Below are 27942 nucleotides of genomic sequence, written 5' to 3' on the forward strand. Positions count from 1 at the left end.
CATTATCAATATCATCCAATTGGAATTTGCCTTAAGGATGCCAAAGAGCATTGATTCGATTCCATAAAAATTTATATCCAATGGTCTTCCCCAAGAGCTAAACAATCACAGTTTCCTCATATTATGATCTATCGAATCATGGACACCATTTGAGAATTGAACAATTGGGTAAGGGCCACTCCTATCAACAATCACGTCTCATTTCTTTAGGACAACATCATCATCTCCAAAATCAAATTTCTCAATCTGTTCACGTGCCACACCAACAAGAGTAGTTGCATACGAATTTGTAGGGGACGCAGTCAATGGCATAGGGATTCCATCACTAGTAGGAGATGCGTCATCATTATATATATTACCAACCACCTCTACCGCCGTCTCATCCATTGATATATCTTGATCGTATTCCAAGACTCCATTCCTTAGTAGTCAAACCAGCCGTACCTTCACAATGGTCAGTCTCGTTCCTACCTTTATTCACTTATCGCTGGTTCTCCAAAGGAACTGGGGATCCTGGGCGCTCCAGAGTTACCGACAGATTAACTGTGGCCACCGCCGGAGCCAACGACTCTAACTCAATCATACACAATCCCAAGACTTTCGCAAACACAATCCCAAAACTTTCACAAAACTTTTGATTATCCCTTTCGCTTGTATGTCTAATATTTTTATTAAATTGATAACATATTATATATGTTATATTGTTGTTAGTAAATTATTAATATTCTATATAATATTATAGTTTCGTTTTAATAATATAAAATTAATAATATTCACCATTTCCACAGAATTATTGAAAACTTAAAATATATTTAGATTTGATAAAATTATTAATATTCATTATTTTCATAAAATTATTAATATCATATTTTTATTTTTATTATTATTTCTATAGGTTTGATTTCCCTTTATCTTCTTGTCATTTTCTCCCATTTATTTTAATGATAATTTATTAATTTGTTTATTTTTCCACTATACTTTATTCAAATTATAAAACCACCATAGTTTATACTGTTAAAAATGTATATTAATTTGTATTTTATATATTATTTTTTGTTTCTCCTAACAATCCCGCGATTACGGGGTGTGCTTTTTTAGTTCCTTCTCTCGCCCGCGCGCACATCCATCGTTTTGATCGAATCCCAGTAAACATCCGCTTTTAAGTTTTTTGATTTTTCATTTCGAATCCGTACGGTTCTTATTGATAGGGTTGCTGCTACAGCGGATTTTTCGTGTTCATTGTTTAAATTCGCCAATTCCTAGGGTTTTCTTTTCTCTGCTTCAGATCTGAGTTCTGCGCTGTTTGATTTTTCGCAAAGATGTTTTGGCGTATGGCCGGATTGACCACTGCGTCTCCTGTGAGTTTCGCCTTCTCTTGCGGTTCTTTCTTATTTTTTTTTATCTGTACGGGCAGTTTTATTTGGAGATTTTTCAACTTCTCCAATTGTTCTATTCAAATCGAGTTTATAAAAAGTCAGGTGGTATTTGCTACAGGATAAAATGAGTACCCTTGTTTAATTTCGAATCAATGGGCGTTTTTTTTTTCAAATGTGAAATTCATCTTTTGTTCTTGAGCATCAATGCGTTCTTCTGTATGCATTTATTAGAGGGTAACTTTTGTTTTTGTTTCCTCTGGTTATGCATTAGTGTGTTTAAGATTGGCAAAGAGACGGAAATAGTTGGACCCTATCTTTTTTCTTACAAGTAGGTCAGATTCTGGGGGCAGGTCTTCTTAGACTCGCATTGTCATGTTAGCTGCAGCGGAGAATAATTTTGGCTATGCTTTTCTCTAGAAGCCTATGATGACATTCCTGTAATAATCATTTATCTTTCAGGTTTAAATTTTTAGGCGAGGCTGATAGTTGTGTTCTACCCATATTTTATTCCCTAATAAGCCTCATTGTCTAAGGAAATGGTGTTTAAGGGTCAAGGCCATAGTTGCTATTAGTTTTTAGTTCACAATTAATTTGTGTGTACTATTTTCTGCCCATTTATTCTGTAGACGTATTTTTTATTCTTCTTCCTTTTTTTGTGACAATTTTCGTTTTTATGATCAATGCAGGTTGAGACAATTTTAGATAAGGAAAATTTTACACTGGAGGAAATTCTTGATGAGGATGAAATTATTCAGGAATGCAAAGCCGTTAATGGGCGACTTATAAACTTGTACAGCTTCTAGCCTCCCATTGTGCTTCCTTTCTTCTTTCATCTTATAGCATATTAAATTGTTCTATACCATAATGTTCTTAAATATTTCATTTTTACTTTAATCACCATGCAGGGTTTTGTTCCAAGTGAGAAATTGTGTTAATGTTTGATCATAGTTCATAGATTTAAATATTAAAAGCCCCATGTAAAAGCTTCTGAACCAGTGTATATGCAGAATCTTAAAAGGGGCAATAAAAGATTAAGTCTCTCATAAACGTATACAGATTGGCATTCACATTTTGGGATCATTATTGATTCTTGTCTTCTTAACTTTGCAAGTAAATATTAAAAATAAAAGTCTATCTATAGAACTCAATATATCTCTGGGTGTCAATGCAAACTTGGTTAATGAGATCCTGGAGACTACGGTGTTTAATCAAGATAAATGCAGTTCAAAATGTTTGGCAAATAACACATGGAAGCATGATGTATGAAGAGGTTAATCTTGTAGAAAGTTTTCGAAGCTACACTGGAAAAGAACCGGAGTAAAGGTTGGTAGAAGTCTTACACTAAACCATATGAAACTTTCAGTGGAGATCATCAGTTCAGTTTAGGACTTTGTATAAGGTTGTGCAAGGTCAGTTTTGAAATAAGAAGCACATATCAAGACATGAATAAAAGTTATAACTTCTCTACTACCCATACAAGAATGTGACCCCTTCTGAGCTTGTAACTCCATTTCAATTAACTGGAAATGACCCAAGTGCTACCTAAACTTGCATAAGCTGTGTACCAAAGTTGTATTGCCCATGGACGAGTTCTTCAGAGATGATGAGTATACTCTACTTCTTTCTTGCACAAAAAGGTTATTAGGAACAAATTGACCTTTTTCCACTCCTGATGTTGTCAAGGCATGCACCTTGGTGCGTCTAGTCTAGCTCTTTTTTTTTGATAGGAATAGGAGGTCTCATTAAAAACCTCCCTCTTAGTGGACCTGACCCCTAAGGTAAGATCCAACTAGCGGAAGGAGGAAAAGAGTCTAGCCTTGCTCTTTAGTTCTAGTCAAAAAAGGTACTTAAACTTCTTTCAGGCAAGGAAAATTTGATCAGGCACACATCTAGTATGCCAGACTGTCTTTTTCTGTAAGGCAATAGGCACAAAAACATGCCTAATTGAAGTTCTTTATATTTTATTTTATTTTCAACCTTTTTCATTAATGTACCTTTGCTGGAGCTTATTCCTAGGTCTTGTAATTTGGCGGCAGTCAAGTTACTTTAGGAGGGGTTTGGTTCATTGTTTCAGGCATTTTGTTGTACTGTTTTGTGTTGTATTCCAGGAATTGTTTAGGCGTTAAGTCTTCTTTGCTATTGCTAGATTGGTTTACAGCTCAGCCAAAATTAAGATTGTGTTAGTACCTTTGATGGTTTAGGCTGAGCTTGTTCTGTTGTTTAGGGGTGTCTTCGGGTGTTTTTTGGTTATGTTGGGGGTGTTTATCTGGTTGTATCTTATGTAATTTCTTTTGGTTAATGAAATCTTAAGGCACTCTTTTCCTCCTTTCGCTGATTAAGGAGCTTCTCTATAAGCTCCTTTAATCAAGAAGGGGGTTTTTAACGAGGCCTTCAATTCCTATAAAAAAATATTTTATTTTATTTTCAACTTTTTTCATTAATGTACCTTTTCTAGTAGGAAGGGGGATGTTATAAAACTCTGTACTTATCAATATTTGAGTATCCAACTATTGACTTGGGACCGGAAGAAAACCATGCAGCCAACAGGAAAATGCATGTTTGATTACATATCTTATGCTTATACATGCACAAACACACAAAAGCATCTATAAAACACACATTTCTTCAGCAAAGCTAGTACTTGCTTTGCACCTTGTGCCTGAGGCAATATAATGATTCTATCACTTACATTGTGCCTTGTGTCCTTGACAACACTGCTTACATCTATTCTTATCAAAGAAATAATGTTATTTGGGATCCCTTCAAAGGATGCTGATGGCTTCATTTGTGGGAGGCCCGAATATTTGCTCATTTTAAGATGATCCTTGCAAATCATTTGCTTTCAAACGACTAATTCAATTTTTTTTCATTGGTTCTCTCTCTCTCTCGTCATTTTCATATTTTGTTCTCATTTGCAGCTTGAGGGAGAAGGCTCAAGTTGAACAGCTTCTTCGATATATTGTGGTCGAACCTCCAGAGGATGCTGATAATAAGCGGACTTTCAAGTATGTTTTAACAGTTTAGCAAATGGGTTTGCTCAGACTCCCTCAATTTTACTGTATACTGTTGTTTTGTAATACTTGATTTGTGTGATTGTAGGTTTCCTTTTATTTCATGTGAGCTTTTTACATGTGAGGTTGATATAATACTAAAAACATTGGTAGAAGATGAGGAAGTAAGAAGTTGACCCCCTTTATTCCCCCTCTATGTGAATTTGTACTTTGTCTTTCTTAATGTAAGTTTCTTCTGGTGCTTGTTTGTTTGTAGTTAATGAATTTGTTATTTTCCTTTTTGGATTCGAATCACTCCCATAGCACACCACTGGCTGGGTACTTCAGTAAGGTATCTGTTTTTCAACTTTCAAGAACTCACATGTTTAACTTTGTAGCTCTTGTGCATTTCCTTTCATTTATTATATTTAAGTATACAAGGGACTTTGAATATGTTGTTATCTATGCTAGTATGTTTCATATTTGGTTTTCTTGCTAGGTTGTATTATGTTTGCTATTGCGGAAGACATTGCCTTTCCTGCAGTATGTTAAGGTATGTTAAAGATTTTATTTAACTCGGTCGAGGGATTTTTTTCTTCTATTTATTTGTTGTTAAAATAGGAATGATTGATATTTCTGGTAGCATTACATGCATTTATGAGAATCTATAATACCATTTAAAGGCCTGATTGAGTTAATGTCACTGGTTAATCGGGTACCTACTCAGTTGGGAAATGACTGAAAAACCATTTTTATAAATTATTACTAAAATTCTTATTGTAAGGATATTTTTCCTTTTGATACTTCTATAAAATATTTAAATAAAACAACTAAAAACTACTATTTAAGTATCAAACATGTGACTAATGAATTATTATATACATATCCTTTACCATTTCACCTCTAATTGTTTGTTGAATAAATTTTACAACAATATTTTTTTTATAAAATGTTTTCGTTAACCCACATTGTGGTTGTGACAAAATCTAATATTATTCAGTTTTCTATTATACATTGCCAATGTAGTATTCTAAGAATGACCGTTTTAAGTTTTAAACGAATGACCTTGTGATATTAGGATATTGTTATATGCTTTGCTATTTGTCCATCTACATATCAAATTAGGGGGTGCTTTTGTCTCTGTTCTGATTTTCTGTTCATATATTCTCTGAGCATCTAAAGACGTAAAGTTTTCTGTTTTTTCCTTTGTCTTTTTTGCCTGTTTTGCTTTAAGGATGTAATGTATTAGAAGATGTTTCTGTCTAAACTAAAAAAAGTTTGTGAGACAGGAATACATAGGCCTATATCAAGTGGAATTATTATTGGCAAGGACTAAGATAAATTCAATATGTTAATATAACAAGGATTAAGATGTTGGTGCTTCTTAATATAACACGAATTTGGGGTTCCTTACGTGGTTGAATTCCTTGGACTAAGATGTTGCATGCTTGTTAATATAACATGAAATTGTCTCTTAAACTTTTCTCTCTATAATTATTCATGTAGCTGTGTCGAAATTGTGGATGCTACTTGCTGTGATACTATGTATAGCAAATAAAACTATTGCCTCTGAGTTAGCTTCAAAGATGCATCTGTTTTATTTATCCGGTTTGTTGCCTTTATGATTCTGTCCAGGGCCATCAGGAAATTGTCAAGCGTTTAGTTGATCTGATTGGCATAACTTCAGTAATGGAGGTCGGTATTAGTCTATCTTTGTTGTTATTTTGCGTAAATGAATATCTCACTATAGTTTTTTATATTTCTATTCATTTAAAAGATTACTTGTGCATTTGGTTGTTTACTAAAGTTTGTTTTGTTATGAATAAATTACACTTTTGACCTTGGATTGCTACTCACTAATTCTCTGAAAGGTTTTTGTTAGCTTATGCAAGTCTTTTATTGTTAAACAGGTTTTAATACGTCTTATTGGTGCTGATGAGCATATGTACTCAAACTATAAGGAGTCAATACAATGGATAGAGGATACAGATGTATTGGAGATGATTGTGGACAAATTCAACTCTTCAGTAAGTATCGTTGATTGTTTGAGTAATATAAAAATTTCAGTTAGGAGGAAACGAAATGCTCTGAATGCTTTAATTGTTGATGGGAATACTACTCACGATCCAACTGTTATCAAGGCCAAGGTCAAAGATCATTTTTTCAAAATTTATAATGATCGGTCTACTTTAGAAGTTGAAGATATTGGTTTGGTTTTTCTCAGAATTTCTTTCAAACAGAATATGCTTTTAGAGAAGGAATTTTCCGAGGAGGAGGTTTGGGAAACTCTAAAGTCTTGTGATAGCAATAAAGCTCCGGGGCCCGACAGATTGAACTTGGGTTTTTTTAAAAGGTTTTGGTCTGTTCTTAAAGGGAATATTATGCAGTTTTTTCACAGGTTTTTTGTGGGGAAAGAATGAGAACATGGTATTAACCATACTTTTATTACCCTTATTCCTAAGGAATCTAACATTGGAAGTCTTGATGATTATAGACCTATAAGCCTAGTAGGAGGAGTGTATAAGATATTATCCAAGTGTCTTTCAAGGAGGCTTAGAAGTTGTATAGGAGATCTTATAAGCCCGACTCAATTCGCTTTTATTCCCGGTCGACAAATTTTGGAGTGCTCACTCATTGCTAACGAGGGTGTTGATTATTGGAGGAAGAAAGGGCTAAAGGGTTGTGTGTTTAAAGTTGATTTCAAAAAGACATATGATACGGTTGACTGGCCTATTTTGTTCAAGGTGATGGAAAAAATGGGTTTCGGTTTCACATGGATAAGTTGGATTAGGAGATGTGTTTCTACAGCTTCAATCTCAATGTTAGTTAATGGGGTTCCATCCGAGGAGTTTCCAATGGCCAAGGGCCTTAGACAGGGATGTTCACTCTCGCCTTTACTTTTTAACCTAGTGGGGGAATTATTGAATCTTTTAATCCGAAGAGCTGTTTCGGAGGGTTTATTTGCTGGTTTGACAGTTGGCAAGGAGGAGGGGTCTTTTAATCTTTCACACTTGCAGTTTGCGGATGACTTAATTATTTTCTGTGGAGCTTTGAAGACTCAAATTATGAATGTGAAGAGGGTGCTTAGAGTATTTGAGGTTATGTCAGGGTTGCAACTAAACCTTAAGAAAAGCAGACTCTTCGGGATTAATATATCCCAACAGGAGGTTAAAACTTGGGCAGATTCTATCGGTTGTTTGGTGGGAAACTTCCCATCTAATTATATAGGCCTCCCTCTAGGTGCTACTAGGAATTCCTCTGTTATCTGGGAACCAATGGTACAGAATTTTCACTCTAAATTAGCAGGTTGGAAGGCTGCTACTCTTTCTTTAGCAGGGAGACTGGTTTTGATCAAATCCGTTCTGTCCTCACTACCTACGTATTTTTTGTCTATCTTCAAGATTCCAGCTTCTATCCTCAAGACTCTCAATTCTATTATGTCTAATTTTTTATGGGGAGGGGGCAATGGTATTAAGAAGATACACTGGGTTAAATGGAATGATGTCTGCAAATCAAAGACTGAGGGAGGCTTGGGAGTTCGGAATCTGATTTCTATGAACAGAGCATTGCTAGGGAAATGGTCTTGGAGGTTTGCAAATGAGAGAAATTCTGTTTGGAGGAATTTTATTTGTAGCAAATACAACATTGACTCTTCTAGATTATTGTTTGACAGCAAGATTCCTTCTCAATCCTCCTGGTTGTGGAGATCAGTGGTTAATAACCATTTCAAACAAGACTCATTTGGTTGTAAGTTCCGTAGTTTGTGCAAGTTTTATGTCGGAAATGGTAAGCATGTTCGATTTTGGCAAGATAGCTGGGCTGCTGATTTTCCGTTTCAGATTCTATTTCCTAGACTGTTTTCACTGTCAACTAATAAATTCGGTAAACTTTGTGGGGTTTGGGGAATTTCTTTCTTCGGGCTGGATTTGAAGATGTTAAAGTTCAAAGAAATTTAAACGATTGGGAGCTTGAACAATGGTGCAATTTGGTGAGCATCATTTCTTCTTTCTCTCTATCTATTGATTCTAGCGATGGATTGATCTGGAAAGGCAGTGGGGATGGGGTTTATACAGTCGGTTCTTGTGTTAAGAGTTGTGCTTTAATTTTAAAAGAGTCTCATTTCTGGAACAAGATTGTTTGGAGAGGATTGGTTCCCCCTAGAGTTGAAACATTAGTTTGGCAAATTGTGCTTCAAAAAATTGCAGTTAAATTCGAATTGGTTAAAAGAGGAGTTCAAGGTATTGAGGATGGCTTATGCCCTCTTTGTAAAATGGTTGAAGAATCTTCTTCGCATCTATTCTTCTCCTGTTCGGTTGCGTGGTCTTTGTGGAATAAATTTCTAAATTTTTGGAGATTTAGTTCTGTGTTTTCTGCAGAAGCAAAAAAATTTTCTTCTTGCTTGGGATGAGTTGAAATCTAATTCGGTAATTTGGACTTTCATTCCTGGGGCTGTTATTTGGACAATCTGGAAATTCAGGAATTACATAGTTTTTGAAGGGGGGACTGATCCTTCTATAGGGGATTCTTACTCGTCCTACAATTTCTTGAAGTCTTCCATAACCCCTTGGTTACCTCCCCCTACGGGTTTCATCAAGTTGAATGTGGATGCAACAATTAGTTGTGATTGGAAAATCAGGTCTGGGTGGTCTTATAAGGGATCATTCTGGTGCAATCCTTGGTTCTTTTCAGGAACCGGATGGTTCTGGACCTCCAACATTGAAGGAACTTAAAGCTATCCAAAGGGGTATCTCTTTTCTTTACCTCTGTCCTAGGGAGGGTTAAAGATAGGTTGATCATAGAGAGTGATAGCAGAGTTGCAGTAGACTGGATCAATAAGGTTGTCTCATGTCCAGCTGTTTATGGTTTCATTGTTAGAGATATTGTTGAGTGTCTTAAAACTGTCGGGGGGTTGTTAGATGGATTGCAAGGACAGCTAATATGGATGCCGATGCTCTAGCAAAGGCTGGTATAGGTTGATTATTATGTTGTTGACTTCTATAGTTCGGTTTTAAGGCTCAAGAATTGTTGTAAGGGTTCTACTTGGATTTTTCTTTCCAAGGTTGTAATTCTTATTTTCTTCAATGAAATTATAAGGCACTCTTTTCCTCCTTCCGATGATTAAGAAGCTTCTTTACAAGCCCATTAATCAAGAAGGAGGTTTTTAAAGAGACCTTCAAATCTTATAAAAAAAAAATTTTGGTTTTTTCCTACTTTGTTAAAATGCATTTGTTTCTAAAGGCTTCTTCACTTTTTTGAGTGGCATGGTTGGAGCTTTCCTTTAACTTGTTTTGCTGCTTTTACCTTCTTTTCTTTATTTCTTCTTCATTGTTCTAGGTTAATATCTCTCGGTTTTATCAACTGATTTGACACTTTCTATCCCTTCCACCCTTTCCCTAGTGAGGAGCCCTTTAGGTAGAAAATATGTTAGTCTCAATGACACTTTATTTAACTTTTGATGTGACCTAATGTAAACATTAGCTTGCCATCTTCTACTTCAGGGTTTTCATGGAACTAATAGTGGTTAAGTTTTTGAAAAATGTTCAAATGTCTTTTCACAGGATTCTGCTGAGGTGCATGCCAATGCAGCTGAAACCTTATGTGCAATAACACGATTTCTCCTCCTGGTCTTGCTGCCAAAATTACAAGCCCAAAGTAGGTGTCATTATTTTCTTCTCATGGTGCTTATACATGTGTGCTAACAGTTTGTCCTGACTCATCAATCATTTAATTGGGTACTTTATTTTTTCTTTTTTCCCCTTGGCGCTGTCATGAAGTTTCACTGGAAGATTATTTCATCATGCTTTGGAAGATTCTAGACCAAAATCTGTTCTGGTCAATTCCTTGTCTGTGTGCATATCTTTATTAGATCCCAAGAGGCTAACATTGGGCGTATATCATACATACTGCCAAGTTTCCCAAGGATCGATGATATCTGTGAAGCCTGGGACAGTTGAAGGAATGCTGGAGAGTTTAGGTGAAAGTTATATTTTCTTCTTTACTACTACATGCATAACAAATTCATTTGCATTTTCACCTCATTTAGAATTGGGAAATAAATGAACTAAAGATGTTATAGTGATGCTGTTTCATAGTATCATATTTCCCTCTTAGAACTAATCTTTTGAAGCATTCTCAATTACTTGTATGTATGAAAATAGACATAAAAGGAGAGCTGGAAAGACAGGCAGCATCCCTTTCTTGTCTCTTGACCTTAGAAGCTTGGAAACTGACATGTGACATCGGTATGATACATTATGGACGTGGTGACAATTTTAAAAATAAAAATTAGTGCACAGCTTGAAGGGACATGACAATAAAAATGTTTGCATGTGTATATATATATATATATATATTATATGTCAATGTGTTTCATCATTTTTAAATAAAAATGTAGATAATATAAGTTCTTCCAGACCTTATGAAATTTTCATATATGTCCGCCGATTTCTGGAATGTCTTGACTGTCTTAGTTTATAACTCTTTAGTTTTTGGCACACCCCTCTGTCAGATATGATTCCTATTGTGCTGAATGCACATCTGAGTTTGACACTGATATGACATTGGCATTTGGGAATTCAGACTTGTCCTTGATTTGTAGGTCATGGAAGATGCCTAAACAATTCATTTTGACTAAACTTCAAAGGTCATCATTATCCTACAGGAGTACTTATAAATCAGGTTACCATTCTGCAGGTGAGTTACTGAAGCGGTTGGATGTTTCAACTCCAGAGTTAACCTTGTTAACCACATATGGGAAATTACAGCCTCCTTTCGGGAAAGACCGTTTAAAGGTATTAAAAACTTGCATTTTGTCAGTTTTGAGTGCCTGTCCTTTTGTTGTTGGTCCTTGTGCATGTGTCAGCTATAGCTGACAATTGAGCCTCTTAATTTCTATATTAGACCACTATTTCAGTGGTCCTTTTCTATGGATCGGAAATTGTTCAACCATAAAAACCTGATGGAATTATTTATAATTTGACATGGAATTTTCCAGATTGTAGAGTTCATTTCTGTCTTGCTGACAGTTGGTAGTGAAGCTGCTGAAAAGGAATTGATTCGACTGGGTGCTGTGCAAAGGATTCTGAACTTATTCTTTGAGTAAGTTTTATATTCCTGCTGTGCAATGATATGATTTTTGCTTAGATCCCCTTTCTCATACCCTTAGTTAATTCTGTACACAGGTATCCATACAACAGTTTTTTGCACCATCACGTGGAGAACATAATACTGTCATGCTTAGAGAGCAAAAGTGTTCCACTTGTTGAGCATCTTCTACGTGAATGTAACATTTCGGGAAAAATACTTGAAGCTGAAAAAAATTGCACATTAACTTCTGATCCAAATATGGTAGTTACCATATCATGCTTTACTTGGCACTTGTGGTATTTCTGTAACATACTTTTAGTGTTTGAGCTTGTTTAACTTTTTACCTCCTGTTTTAGCTGAATTGGTGCTTATTTTTTCCTCTGTTCTAATTCCCACAGCCGACAGTTAGTGCTGAAGGTAGAGCACCACCAAGGATAGGAAATATTGGACACTTGACACGCATATCTAACAAACTTGTTCAGCTTGGAAATAACAATTGTGAAATTCTGGCATATCTGCAGGTTTTAAATCTCTCAAAGATATTTCATTACATCTTTTCAAATACTTAAAAATGTTCAGTGTATATTGCAAGTTGCAACATTTAATCGATCTTGATTTTTTTGGATTTGCGATTAGAGAATCAAAAGTAGAGATTAATTCTTGCAAGTGAATCATGTCTAATGTTCAATCTATCCAATGTTTTGATCTCTGTATTTTGGGACTATCCTTTGCCGGGTCTCAGTTAGGGGTAGCTTTCTCTTGTCATTTAACTCCATTTGCACTTCATTCTTTGAACCTTGAGTTTACAAGTTCAAACCATTAGATGTTCCCATGGGAAAGGTTTTTGCCAATTTCTTCCTAATGCAAAACCTTTTAGGGTCAATTATTTTTACACTCCCAACCAGTTGTATTCATAGTTTGTTCGTCTCTTGACAGGAAAACAATGAATGGACTTATTGGCACACAAATGTCCTATCGAAGCGTAATGTTGCAGAAAATGTCTACCAGTGGGCTTGTGGGTATGTCATCTTCCTCAAGTGTTGTTTTTCTCGTTTATCCCTATGTTATCTGCAGTTTTCATATTTTTGGTTGAATGGAAATTTTTGGTATTACTAAAATTAATATTATGTAAGGTGGAACACTGTTGAACTGCCCTTGCCCCATGGTGGCATTATTCATGAAACCTGTAGCCTGTTACTCGTTTCACTTAGTTATTTGATATAGTGACATATTGAGAGTTGAAAAATAATAAATTACCTAATTTTTAGCATTTAATTTTTTAAGTACTGAATTTTCATTTTGTACAAGATTCTATCAAAAGTCTTATCTAAGAGACTAAGCTGCTGTGTTGGTGATGTCATTAGTCCTTCCCAGTTCGCTTTTATACCGGGGAGACAGTTGTTGGATTGTGCCTTTATTGCTAATGAAGGGATCGATTATTGGAGAAAACAAGGACTACAAGGGGTGGTACTAAAAGTTGACTTTTGGAGAGCCTACGATTCTGTTAAATGGCCTATACTAATTAGAGCAATGAAGGAGATGGGATTTGGTATGAAATAATGCTCATGGATCTCACAGTGTCTTTCCTCAGCTTCTATTTCGGTTCTTGTAAATGTCTCCCCCTCGAATGAGTTTTCTATGGCTAAAGGGCTTAGACAAGGATGTAGTCTCTCGCCGCTTTTATTTAATATAGTAGGGGAGTTGCTGCATTTGATGCTTTCTAAAGCAGTGGATAAAGGTTTGTTCCAAGGTTTTGTTATTGGGAATTCTGAAAATTCATTTCGGTTATCACATCTTCAGTTTGCTGACGATCTCATCATTTTTTGTCAAGCTTCACTTACCCAGATTAAAAACGTTAAAAGAATTTTGAGGATTTTCAGTATAATGGCGAGGTTGCATTTAAATTTAGCGAAGAGTAAACTTTTTGGGATTAACGTTGATGAGGTAATCCTATCTGATTGGGCGTTGGAAGTGGGTTGTTCAGTCGATCGTTTTCCAACATAATATCTGGGACTCCCCCTTGGTGCTAGGAAGAATTCAGAAGCTTTATGTGAGCCAGTTGTTAAAAAAATTAATTCTAAACTTTTTTTTTTATAGGAATTGAAAGCCTCATTAAAAACCTCCTTGATTATAGAGACTTAAAGAGAAGCTCCTTAATCAGCAGAAGGAGAAAAAAAGTGCCTTAGGATTTCATTGAACATAAAAACACCAAAATACATCCAGATATCGACCCCGTACATAAAACAAAACACCATAAAACAACCAAAAAACACCCCCATAGCAGCAACAGTAGCTCAACCTAATATCAACCACAACAACCTCTAAAAGACTGACCCAACTAAAAGTCTAACTCTTGACTCGGAGAGCACCAGAAAACAGAACACCTAAAAAAGAGAAAAAAATGACAGCTGACTCAAACCATAGTATCCAAAATAAAACACAGACATCCAAGAGCTTCCATCCACACGAAGAGGGTAGAAAACCAAACTATAGACTCTGGCTCCAAAGCTGGAAAAATGGAATCATAATCTGGCTCCCAGAACAGACAAATCTCCCACACATTAAACCTTCTACTGCTGCTTGATTTGGTTGTATCAGGCCATTAATTGGGGACCCGAAACTTTCTCTGCTAACCCCGATATATCTCTGCCATCCAGCCTGTCAACCACCGCCCCAACCTGTTGGGCATCCCCATCCTGGTGGGCCTCCACACCCTTGGAACTACTAATAGCACGCCTCTTAATAATGTTAATCACGTTTTTCATCACCTTTTCCTTTAACCGACCATCCAAGTTGGATGAATCAAAAAAATCCAATATTCTCTCTCTATCACGTGCAGACATACAACTTTCGCTGCTTTCAAAAACTGACTCTCTAGCCCCTTGATCCAGCACATTCTCGTGCTCCACCACATCCTCGAATTCCGATGGAATAATCCCCACACCAGCAGCATAATTCCTTAAGCCCATAATAAAATCCTCCCCTATGTTCCTTTCCACTACTTCCCCACCCGACGAGAAGCAGCCACTAACTCTTTCCCCCATACAACATAATAGACTTTCTTCATCCACAGAACAACGCTCAGAAATCTTCTCCACCGAAGAGTCCTCGTTTCTGCCAGCTCCCTCAAGACATACCTCCACCACGGTAGAATTAACTGGCGAGACACCGACGAGCTCCCCCACCAAAGATAACGGGGAGGCAACTGCCTCATCCATCAAGAACGAGTCTGCCCAGACTGAATCGAGACTGAAACAAGGCTCAAACTCCGAAATACAAACTGTAAATAACAAGTCCCTGGCTTTCAAAACAACGGATTCTTCCACACGTGTTTGACGGTTTGTAATAATTTGAAACAAAGCCCTTTCAAAAGAACCTGGATTCACAGATCCTTCGTCAATGGAGATAAGTTCTCCCCATTTGTCTGCAATGCTTCTGAAGGTGGAGGGATTCCACAAAAACGGTGGGATCCCTTTGCACGAAAGTCACGCCCGACGGCTGCTGCAATGAAAGTTTTCCGACCACACTTCTACTTTGCCAAAACATTTATTCAATGCCCCCATCTGATTATTCAGCGTGAAATCCCTACTCTCATCATCTTCAAAAATGATTAGAACTGCTAACCCGCTTAGCCTCATGATTTTCGGGCCTAAAATGCCTTCCTTATGCATTATGGCAGCCAACTCATTCATCTTTAAAAAATTTCTGCACCACCCTACCAAGCTGCCTCTGCAAGTTAGCAGTTTGTCCTCGTCAAAAGAACCCACAATGGGAGCCTCTAAATGCCCAACATCCTCCCTTTTACTCTTGATCTCGGCTGGTTTTAAACCCGAAAACTTCTTTCTCCAAAAAGCTTCCCGGGGTTGAAATTTGGCCAAAAAAACTCTAACTTCATTACCGCGAATCCTAGATCTGTCAGCACAGTTGATAGCCTTCCTTGCGTCCTCCAATCTGGTGAAACGAACAAAACCAAACCTACTTCCTCCCTTGCTTCTTTTGTTAGGGATGAAAGAATCGACCACCTCTCCATGTTTATCGAATAACAGCCAAAGCCCTTTATGATGAAGACGCTCTGGAATGTTGAATATGATCACCGTAAAACAATTTTTCCCAGCAGAACTAGTCACCTTACTTGCCATCATAAGACGACCCGAAGAAAATCTCAAGCTTGGATTTAACGCCAAATCCGATATAACTCAAGCACACGCGTTGACGATTGAACCAAATTCTCAACTCGGAAGGCAATTAAATTCAGATTATAACAAAAATCTGAAGCAAAGCAGAATTTGAAAATTGATCGGAATCCTTCTTTCTTCAAAGATACAGAGAATGCTCGGTGGAACCAACAAGGGCGGCAAAATTGAAGAATCAGTCAGCTTATGTTCATTGTGGAAGTATATCCTTGATGATGACTTCGAAGCGAGCAAAACAGGAAGTCCCTGTGTTCAACGGGAAATACTTTCCGATGATACGGATGATATAGTTACCGGATTTATCGCGTCACTGACGGCGGAAGAACTGGAGGAGAACGAGGTCAGAAAAATCCTGGGGACAGTCGAGCCAGTGGTCTTGGTCTTCGATTTCAGTGTCGTGGTTGGAAAAGAAAGGACGGGATTCTATACCCAATTCGGAAGCAAGCACCGCCACTGAGAAATCATCATTTGATGAACTCCACGAACCTTTTTAATTTCCTGTTTGACGGGGAGAATTTCGTCTGAACGCGAATTTTTTCTTCTAGATCTACTCCGATTTATTTCGATTTTGAAAAAACCAACGTCCGATCTATATGCTTGGGGTGAAGAGAGGATTCAAAAGGTGTATTTTTCTTCCTTTTCCGATGCCGTCGAGCGACGGTCGGAGACTATTGACGGTGACTGTCGCGGCAGCGAAGTGGTGGCCGACCACTGGGTTTGAAAGGAAAGACGCCGGGGAGTGTGGATGTGGTTTACAAGGAATGGAAATTTGAAGTTTGAAATCGCCTGAAAGAAATCTTCTTCTCTTTCTTTGGCTGGTAGGACAGTCCTATTGAAGTATGTGTTATCTTCACTGCCCATATTCTTCTTATCGTTTTTTAAAATGCCTTGCAAAGTAGGCAAGAAGTTAAATTCTTTAATGGCTAAATTTTTATGGGGTGACGGCGAGGATAAGAGGAAGATTCACTGGGTTAATTGGAGTTTAGTTTGCAAACCTATGAGCAGTGGTGGCCTTGATGTTCTTGATTTGAATCTTACGAATCGAGCACTATTGGGGAAATGGGTGTGGAAGTTCGCAAATGAAAAGAATTCCGTATGGAAAAGAGTGTAATGTAGCAAGCACAAGACCAGTTGCAACTCTATGTCTATCAGCAAGGTTATTTCACCTAGATCTTCTTGGATTTTGAGAAGTATTGGCAACAATTTTTGGAAGACTGATTCGGTGGGTATTTGTCTTAGATCACATTCGAAGCTGCAAGTTGGTAATGGAAAGTCTATTTTATTTTGGATTGATCCGTGGATGGAAGAGGTTCCTCTAAAAAATCTTTTCCCGAGAATTTATGCATTATCTCCTAACAAATGGGGCAAGGTTGCTGAATTTGGCAGTCATGAATCAAATTGTTGGGTATGGAATATTTGCACTAGGAGGAATTTGTCTGATTGGGAATTGGATCAAGGATATAAAAATTTCAGATTCTGTAGAGGATAGTCTCTCGTGGTCAGCTAGTGGGGAGGGATTATTCTCGGTCAAATCTTGCAGGAATGCGCTCGGGAAGGAAGTTAGTTAACAGAGGAATGTCCCTAGGGGAAGATATCCTTTGCCCATTTTGTAAGAAGCATGAGGAATCAGTGAAGCATTTGTTTATTACGTGTAATGTAGTTTGGGAATTATGGGATAAGGTAGTAAGCTTTTGGGATTTATCTGTAGTTTTACCAAAGGACCCTCTTTCTTTACTTATCTCGTGGGGGAATTTGAGGGTGAATTCATTGATTTGGAAGTTTATCCCGGGAGTCATTTTTGGTCTATTTGGAAAGCAAGGAATGAGATTGTGTTTGAAGGATTATCTCTTGATAGGCTTTCTCTGTTTTTCTTTGTAAGATTTAGGTTATTTAAGTGGTTTAAAGCCAAGTATCGAAATTCCTATATAGGAGGATTTGTTCATTGGGGATCCTTCACTTGCAGATGGAATTTCGGTTTCTGAATCAAAGGATTGCTCTGTGCTTTGCTGGCTACCCCCCTGTTGATTTTTTGAAGATGAACGTCGATGGAGCTGTAAGGTTAAGTGACTCGGTTGGAGGTATTGGAGGTATCCTTAGGGATTGGAATAGTTGCACTCTGTTGACTTTTTTAGAGAATATCGGTCAAGGTTCCCCACCAGTTGCTGAGTTAAAGGCTATTAAAAGAGGCATTGAAATCTTTTTGGCATCACGATGGTTTTCTGTCACTAGGTTGATTGTGGAGAGATATTGCAAGTCAACAGTGGAGTGGGTTCACTTTCCGGCTTTGGCACCTGTTTTCTTATTGCCTCTAGTTAAAGAAATTCTATCACTCTTCTCTGAAAAGGTGTTGTTAATTAGGTTGATTCTAAGGGCTTGTAATGGGGAGGCAGATAGTTTAGCAAAGATGGGGATTGGTTGATTGTAAGACTATAGATGCTTGTTATTTTCCTTCCCAGTTAGTTGGTTTTTCAAGTAGGTGGAGTTATTAAGTTTTATATCAGGATTTCTGGTGTAATTGTTAAGTTTTATGTAATTTTGGTTCAACAATAAAACGAGGCACTCTTTTCCTCCCTCCAATAGTGGATCCTTTCTGTTGGGAAAGGGCTATCTATGAGGGAGGTTTTTAATGAGGCCTTCTATTCCTATAAAAAAAAGTACTGAATTTTCATTAGAAAAAATGTTTGGTATATCAACGAAGATTAAGTTTTGAATGTAATTATGCTGTTTGATAATAGTAAATCTTGATTTTTGACATATTTTAATCTTATTAATATAGTGTTTTATATTATTTTGAATAGTTTTAAATATAAATTAAATACAATGATTTGAATATTTCAATTTTTTCCCAAAGGAGATAATTTATTTCAACTATAAGTTTTTTAAAAAATATATATATATAATCAATTTAATCTCATAAATTCTTTTATCAAGGAAAATTATATGGTTACCAAACAAAATTGAAAAATTAAGTTAAAGTGCTGAAAATTTCATTTTATCATTAAACAAGGATTATAAGATGGTAGTAATCATGCTTAAGGATTTTACTGAATGCAATTATCTTTCAAACTAGTTGGGAAATTTGCTATAAATTTGTGTTAAAATATCCCGAAAGAAGCAGATGACGACTAATGGAATAAAACAAACTAGAAGAGCAAACCACAAGTTTATTTATTGAGAATGACCTAAATATTGAATTGAAAAATTGATTTCTATAGATGCATTAATTGTCTAGTCAATGTCTCTAACTCTCTATACAACTTGCTAAATGTGCCCAGCTTATTCATTTGAAGTGTTAGGATTCTTGAAATTGCTTGCTTGTACCATTAGCAGTTATGTATGGCGTACAAATATATGGAGATATATACATGATAGAAAGTTGAATATAAACTTGCTCAATGTCTCTAACAGTTCTTGATCTGATTTTAAGATTTATTTGCCTTCTAAGATGGAGCCCCTACCTATCTCAAGTGAGTCCGTGTAAAGACATTTATAGACTTAAAATATAAACATGGATAAAAGTTGTTTTTGGAGAAAAAGGCATGGGTGGGGGAAGGACAAATATATGGTGATATATATGATTCTTTTTACCCTTTAAGTTACTCGTTAAAGTTGCTCGAAATGTTATAATGTTTTATATGCCCTGAGTAGTCTTTCAGAGCAATGTAAATATGTCCTTGATAATTAGTGTAGGTATGTAATGTAATCACCTGTTGTGTATATTATTGAGTCTGGTTTCTATACCGTCAGTGGAAGCTTTGTTGTGACAATTGTATTTTTGTGGTAGTTATGGTCCTTTACTTAAATATTGGGGTTTAGATATTTTAAGATAATCCTTGTGAATTGATTCAGTCACCAGGCTGAAGAGCATGAATGATTTTGAGTGTCAGGCTAGAAAAGGAAAGGTTTTGAATGAGATTTTAGTAACTTAAACTGTTTAGTAGCAAGCAGATAGTGAAATTCAGACAAGGGAAATTCATAGAAGATTCCTCAAGTTTTTGCTGCCAACTGACACTTTTTTGCTTGATATAATATTTATTACCTTTTCAAAGTTAATTTAATTTGGTTTTATCTATTTTAACAGGAGGCCAACTGTTCTACATGACCGGAACAGAGATAGTGATGATGATGATTACCAAGACAGGGATTATGATGTTGCAGCCTTGGCGAATAACTTAAGCCAGGCATTTAGATATGGCATTTACACTAATGATGATATAGAACAGGTTCTTTCTAGAAATTTTGTACTAGTTCAGCTATATTTAAATAGTATATATATTTTTTACTTATTGAATACCAAGACCTAGAGAATGAACATAAAATCAATTATTCTACATTTTAAATGGATATATTGTATACTGCAATTGAAGAGCCGTTGTTTGATATAATTTTGTAGCCATGCAATTAGTGACTATATGTTGTGTTAAAACTGAATTTTATATTATTTGATATTCTTCATTGACTTGGCTTAACTTGTCTTTAAAAAAGTGTCTTGATGTATTGTAAAGTTGTTTGTGCAGTTATTGAAGTTTACCCTGCTATTCTCATGTTTATTTTCTGTATATTTGTCATCGTTTTACCAAATAAAAATGTACTAGCTCTTTACTTTGAAAGGTTATATAGGCAGTTCCTGAATCTTTTGAGGACAACATTCCAGATGTTATGTAAAGGTTTTCTTATGTAATTTTGAAATATCAATGAAATGAGGTACTCTTTTCCTCCTGCTAATTGTGCCTTTCCTCTTGGAAAGGGTAACTATGAAGGGTTTTTTTTAATGAGACCTCCTACTTCTACAAAAAAAAAAACTTTGGAAGGTTGTTTCTCTGTATTCTTATCTTAAATGTTAGTGGTTTACGTATGCTTTTATTTCATTATTTGTCCGTTATATATTCATTCTGGTGTGAAATTGGTAGACACTCCAATTTAGAATGTGGACTATTTGTTTCTTCCATTTGCTGATATCTTTTTCACATGTTTCAGGTACATAACTCACTTGAAAGAGATGATGAGGTATATATTATGTGTTATCTGAAATTTAGAGAATAGTTAGGCCGTTGGTCTGTTTGAATAATTATGTGGAAAAAAACTTTATAAACATACTCCGAGGACTCTTCCACTTTGTGCGTTTTACAATGCAGTTATCAGTTTTTGCTAATAATTTTGCACTGTTATTTTTGGTATTCTAAAAAAGATAATCTTTTATGGTGAAGAACATGCCCTCTCCCTGCCTTTCTTTTTTCCTCATTTATCATTTGAAATCGTATTTTGCCTGCCCCATCTTTGGGAGAACTTTTGTGCATAATTGAAAACTATTTCTGTTATACTTTTCAGGATTTTTACTTTGATGATGAATCTGCTGAGGTTGTAATATCCTCTCTGCGCCTAGGAGACGACCAAGAAAGGTAGGTTGAAATCTTTTTTTTTTTGGGTGGGGCACTAATTGGTGGGAATCAGAATTTAGTCACTTGTGTTGTCCCATCATGAAACCTTTTTTCGTGTTAATTCAATTTATTGACCTAATTGGTGGGCATTTTATTTGTTGTCTGCAGCGGTTCTCTTTTTACAAATTCCAACTGGTTTGCGTTTGAAGATGATAGAGTTTCCAATGAATGCTCTACTGGTGCTATGGCTTCTGCATCGCCTAATGCTGAGGGAGCTGCTGTTGTCAATGGTGAAGGTGAAGATGATGACTTAGATGATACCGCAACATCTTCTCAGGTTTCTGAAGGAAAAATAGATAATCCCAGTGATCTGTCTAAAGACTCCAAAGAAGACGGACCCAGTGAAAATGATAAGCCACCTGCATGGGTTGAATGGAGAGAGACCCCTGGTTCCAATGAAGCAGCTGCTATTGTCCCAAATGGTGAAGTGCAAATGAAACTGGGTGACAGTAACCCTGATAGTACTAATGAACCCTCTTCATCATCCTCAGTTAATACAAGTGAAACTACTTTGGAGGCATCTTCACAATCAACAAACAGAGACCTCGGCTCAAACGCCCTTCAGTCAACTAGTCCTCTTGTTACTAACGATGAGACTTCAGGAACTGAGTCTGCACCTATGATTACACAAGAATTGGTTTAAATCGAGTCATTATGTGGCAACATTGATCTGATGTGGGTGGCCACTGCTTGACTGGTCAAGCTGTCATTCTCACACAGCCATGTGTACACGGTTGTTGATCAGAGTTGATGGTTCTTTTGACCGCCCACCAATGCTTGGAAAGTTTCCGTTTTGGCCAATTTCAATTTGAGAGCAGGTAGGTTCTAAGCTGCGCGACTAGACTTGTCTAGCAAGTAAACCAACATTTAATCAATCTGTTATCTAGCTTCTTATAGTGACCCGGGAAATGGCAGACACGATGCTATTCCAACTTTTACATGTTAATATAACATTAGTCTTTTTCCCCTTCATTGAATCTCAAGTGTTAATTTATAGAAGTGAATTCTGGTGAATGCCCTTAACCTTCTCTCACCACCGTGGGGTTCCTCTTTTCGTACTCTTCCCTTTGGCAGTAGTTTTCATCTTCTTGATTTATTGCTTTGTATTTGTTTGCATTAATGATTGTTTCGTACGAGAAGAGAAAGAAGGGCAAGGCAGAAACCATTTGGATCTAATCTGTTTGTTATGCCCTTCGTTGGGAAAAATCTCTGGGGAATTCTCGAGGACTTGTGGGCATTGTTTGAACTTGTGTCTTCAGTGCATGCGTTGGTTGTTTTATTTGCTTCAACATCTGCACCAATATTAAATTGCCACTTTTGGAGAGTTCAATTTAATTTGCTCAAAAAACCTTTTATTGCACGGATCCCCCATCTCCGGCGTAAATGTATAAACGCCTCTTACAATTTTGCATTTTTAACTCAAAAAGCATTCCATTCATCTTTGTCATGCCATTGCCAAACATGCTCGAACATGTAGATCCATACACGCTACTGAGTTGTTTGTACAGAGCTAGACAGAATGAAGCATTAGTGATTACTGAGACATAGGGTTGCACATTTGTCGGATTTCAATCCGATTTGGATTGGTTTTTATCCGATCCGGTTTTTTCCATAGAAAAAAAACCGGTTTATAAAATAACCGGTTCGATTTTTAACCGGTTTGGAGGGCCGGATATCCTAACCGGTGTAACCGGTTTCGATTTTAAAAAAACCGGTTTTTTTAAAAAACGGTTATAAAAAAACCGATTTTAATATTATTAAAATTAAATCGTCATCAATTGCAACAAAGTTTACGATAATTTGTTGAAAACATTTTGATATTTCGATATAACAAATTAAGTTAAATGAATTTTAAGATTTTCCAAATGATTTTCTAAGTATATTCGATATAATTATTCAAATATCAAAACATTACTCCAAATATTTCAAAAATCATTTTTAATCCTTACTTAAGTGTAAAATTAAGTTTTAATCTTAAAACAATTTCAAAATAATCTTTCAAAGTATTTCGAACCATTTCAAAGCCAAAAATTCCAGATTGCTCATAGGGAACCGATTCCTCCGAAGGGGTACCGATTCCTCCCTGAATGGTTTGGCTCCGAGATTTCCAGAATGCTCGGAGGGAACCGATTCCCCCATAGGGGGTACCGATTCCCCCCTATTCAACGGTCGAAATATTTGAATTTTACACTTAGGGAACCGATTCCCTATGAGAGGGAACCGATTCCCTATGAGAGGGTACCGATTCCCCCACGCTCCAAGCATTTTTATTAAATGTTTTCACACTTAAACGGCTATATTATCTTCATTAATTATCACTAACGTTCAAAAGTGATTCAAGGTGTATTTAAGCAAGCTTAGAAGCCATTGATCAAAGACAAGAAACATCAAGCAACTAGAATCAAGAGAGAATCAAAGAGAAAGCATCAAACCTCAAGTTCGATAAATTCAAATACTTAATTGAAATACTTAATTAACTCAACATAATTGAAATACTTAAATACTTCCAAGTTTGATAAATTCAAATACTTAAAAACTTCCAAGTTCGATAAATTCAAATACTTAAAAACTTCAAGTTCGATAATTGAAACAAAGTTTACGATAATTGAAATAAAGTTTAAAAATAAACTACATTGCCATCTCTTCTTCATCATCTTCGCCTTCTTCGTTTAGAGGGGATATTCCAAGTTCGACTTCTTCAATGTGTAAGTTTGCTTCCAAATCGGCATCAATTGCATCTTCTAGGGTGGTGATATGTTGCTTACGAGCCGCTCCATCCAAATAATCCTTTAAACAAATGCATACTTCCACCGACTCGAGACTTAGTCTTGATCTCCGTTGCGATATAACCCTGCCACTAACAGAAAAAGCGGATTCCGAAGCTACCGTAGAAGCTTGGACGGTTAGTAAATCACTGGCCATGGCGGCTAGAATCGGAAATTGTGCTTCCTTTTCTTTCCACCAAGCCAAAATATCCAAACTTTTAAACTCTTCAAATGTCATTTTTGATAGAAAATCGCATGACATGTAATTTCCCAACTCGCTACATGGGGTGGTAGTACGTGATCGTTTGGATTGGGAATTTACAAGAGTGTTAAAAAGATTCAAATTTATGTTACTTGGACGTCTACTAGATGATTCCACATTCATTCTCATTTGATCGTGTATTACACTACTTGATCCGTATTTAGTTAAATAAATTGCAAACATGTCTCGAAAACATTTGTTAAAATAATTTATTTGGTTTTGGACAAAGTTGGGTTCATCATCGGTTAGATTAAAAGCAAACGCAATTTGTTCAATTAGTGTTTTAACCCCACCAACATTTAATGTTGGGTTTAAAGCGGCGGCACAAGTAAAAATGGGGGGAATCTCCTTAAAATATTTTAAAAGTTTTTCCTTCATTGCAAAGCTAATTTCTTGAAAAATTTCGGTTTCAAATTCAAAGTCATTTAGTCGGGTAGCCAACAAAAATATTTGATTAAGAACCAACGGGCTAGTAGGGTAATAGACACCGGATAAAAAAGTTGTTGCATTTTTAAAAATCTCAAGCAAATCGGTTATTTTGGCTATAGTTTCCCAACTCGAATCCGGATAAATGTTTGGGACATGACCCCTCTCGAAAAGCCGATCGTGAAATGTTTGCAATGTTTCCCTTTGCCTTAAGGCAATATGCATCATCATCCAAGTTGAGTTCTAACGAGTTGGACAATCCAAATTAGGACCCAAAGCTTTTTTATTAACGGACTTACAAAATCGTTTATAATCATTTAGTCTTTTATTGTTGTTACAAAGAACCGATTTTATCATTGTTTTAAATTATAATCTAATCGGCTCAATAACCTCCAAACCGGCTTGCACGGATAAATTAATTATGTGTGCAACGCAACGGGTATGAAAAAACGCACCGTCTAAAATCGGTGAAAGTAATATTTTCAATCTTGGAACCGCGTTTGTATTATTCGATGCATTATCAAAGGATATAGAAAAAACTTTATTTTCTAATTTATAAAGACAAATTACCCTTTTTAAAAGTGTAAATAAATTAGCACCGGTATGCGGCTCACCGAATAATTCAAACGCGATTGTTCTTTTCATCATTTGCCAATTATCTTGATCTAACCAATGTGACATAACGGCTAAAAAAGAATTTCCGGTATTATGAGAGGAACTCCAAATGTCACATGTAAGCGACACACCATAAATGTGTTCTTGGAATCCTAAAATCATTTTTCCCTCGCCGTACGCCACATTTTTATAGCATCTCTTCTAAGGGTAATACGACTTACTTGAGTATAACGTGGTTGCATTAGTTGTTGAATTGTTGTCGTGAAATCTTCATCATCAAAGTGGTCGAACGGCAATGCTTTTGTAATCATGAACTTTGTAAACGCTTCTCGTAATTTTTCGTTGTCGTAAACAAAAACACCACCTTGCTGTGTAAGATTCGATTGACTAGGATCCGATCTTGAGCGAAGTGCCTTGCATGATTTTGTCAAATGGTTCTTCAACGTTGTGTTTCCTTCCGATGCAAGAAACTTTAGACAAAGCTTACAACGCGCCCTCCTCGAGCCATTTGACATCTCACATAAATCGTAGTGATCCCAAATATCTTTGTTTCGAGTGTGTTCGATCACTCTCACGACTTCAAGGTTTCCCTCGACGGAAGATTCAGCCGTGTTACTCATGATGAACAAAAAATTACAAAAATAAGATTTGAGAGATGTTTAAGTGTTGTGTAATAAGATTTGAGAAAGTTGTAATCAACCAAATACATCCCCAACCTATTTATACATGTTTAGGGTGCTAAAATGGTAATTTTTTAAAGAAAAAAACGGTCAAAAACGGTCACAAAACCCCCCCAACGGCTATATTAACGGTTAGTTTTTTAAACCCATACCGGTTTTTTTTCCCGGATAAAAACTGGTTTTTTAACCGTTTTTTTCAAACCGGTTTTTTATCCGGTAAAAAAACCGGTTAAAATAACCGGTTTAAAAAAATCCGATCCGGTTAAAAAAAACCGGTTTTTCCCAAATCCGGTTTCGGATATTTTTTTCGCAAAATCGGATATTCGAATTTTTTGTACACCCCTACCGAGACATGTCACCGCCGTCAAACCTATTTTATCTGCCTATTGCTTCCAAATTTTAAACACTTTCCCTCGTGTTGTCCAAGTTCAGATTGATGTTGGACTGTGATTTATCCCCTGATGCAGCATCATTCGGTTTGGTTTCATTCTTCTTTGAATTGAGAACACGACCCCCACATCCTCTGTCGGATTCATGCAAGTACGGCTGCAAACACTGCAGTGGGGATAAAAAGTCAATATCACAACTAAAGGCAAACATTTGGATTGACCCCATGAACGGAAACCATAAAACTGAAATTTAACTTTCTTAGATTTGGCAAGTTTGTTCTCTTATTCAGCTTTCGCACGAGATTGTCAACGTCGCAATATGCCATGGTATTGTTTTGCATTAACAAAGACGGGCTCCTCAACTGCATCTGATGGAAAAGGAACTCCAGCTTGCAGAATACCCATCACCTGAAGGTGTACCTAAAACAGAAGCACAAGATAATCCAACTTTCGATTAGCCTGAAACTAAAAGGGACCTACAAAGTAATTTGACCAAAAAATGGGGACTCAATACTTAATTTACCTACTTTAAACCCTAAAAAATAGGCCTATAAACGAACCGAACGCACACAAACGGAGGTATATTCATGTTCTTTCATTTAATAAATAAACGAACAAATTTTTTTTGTTCATGTTCGTTTATTAAGAAATATAACTTGTTCATGTTCGTTCATTTAATAAATAAACGAACATGAACATAAACGAATATAAACGTTGGAGACTCTACCTTCCATTGTTTTTTCATGAAAAATAGTCGAAAATGCAAATCAACCAAATCTACGCTATTTTAATAAATTCGCCGGCTAAAAGTTTTGTGACATCAATGTCAGACTTTAGTGAGGTTTGTTAATAATGGTCCTTTCCGTTGGTAGGGTAGAAAATTTAACAGCATGAAGATTTCGAACGGTACTGTTGAAAACATTTTGATGTTTCAATATAACAAATTAAGTATAAATGAATTTTAAGATTTTACTAATGATTTTCTAAAGTATATTCGATTTAATTACTCGAATATCAAAATATCACTCCAAGTATTTCAAAGATCAATTTCAATCCTTACTAAAGTGTAAAATTGTATTTTAATCTTAAAATATTTTTGAAACAATTTTCAAAAAGTATTTCAAACCAAAAACGAGCCTAAAATCAATTTTCAAAAGAGTGTACCGATGCACCAATCTATGCATCGATGCACTATTGAATAAATTGAACATCAAATGCATTGATGCTCATACCATGCATCGATGCACTCAGGTTTTTATGAAAACATCGAATGCATTTGATGCATCGATGCAATCTGGCTTGTTTGAAACATTGAATGCACTTCATGCATCGATGCACTAAGAGTGCATCGATGCACTAAGGGTCCAACGGTCGAAATATTTGAATTTTACACATAGTGTACCGATGCACTAGCCTTATGCATCGATGCACCAGACGCTCCTAACTGCTTTATTAATTGTTTTCACACTTAAACGACTCTATTGACTTCACTAATCATCCCCAACGTTCAGAATCAATTGAATGAGTATTTAAACAAGCTTAGAAGCCATTGATCAACAAAGAAACAACAAGAATCAAGAATTAAGAGAGAATCAAAGAGAAAGCATCAAACCTCAAGTTTGAGCATTTCAAGCTATTTTTCATTCAATATTCATTTTGCTTTCAAGAACACTACTTGTACTCAATTGTATTAATTTTTTTAGTGTTCTTTTCTTTGTTCTA

The 27942-nt window shown here is 36.2% G+C and overlaps 1 pseudogene; it reads left to right on the forward strand.

The window, feature by feature from the left end:
* Positions 1-1051: 1051 nt before the first annotated feature.
* On the forward strand, positions 1052-22097 carry LOC120116965 (annotated as a pseudogene).
* The last annotated feature ends 5845 nt before the right edge of the window (positions 22098-27942 follow it).

This window comes from Hibiscus syriacus, unplaced genomic scaffold (assembly GCF_006381635.1).
Source record: "Hibiscus syriacus cultivar Baekdansim isolate YM2019G1 unplaced genomic scaffold, ASM638163v2 tig00110317_pilon, whole genome shotgun sequence".
Lineage (NCBI taxonomy): Eukaryota > Viridiplantae > Streptophyta > Magnoliopsida > Malvales > Malvaceae > Hibiscus > Hibiscus syriacus.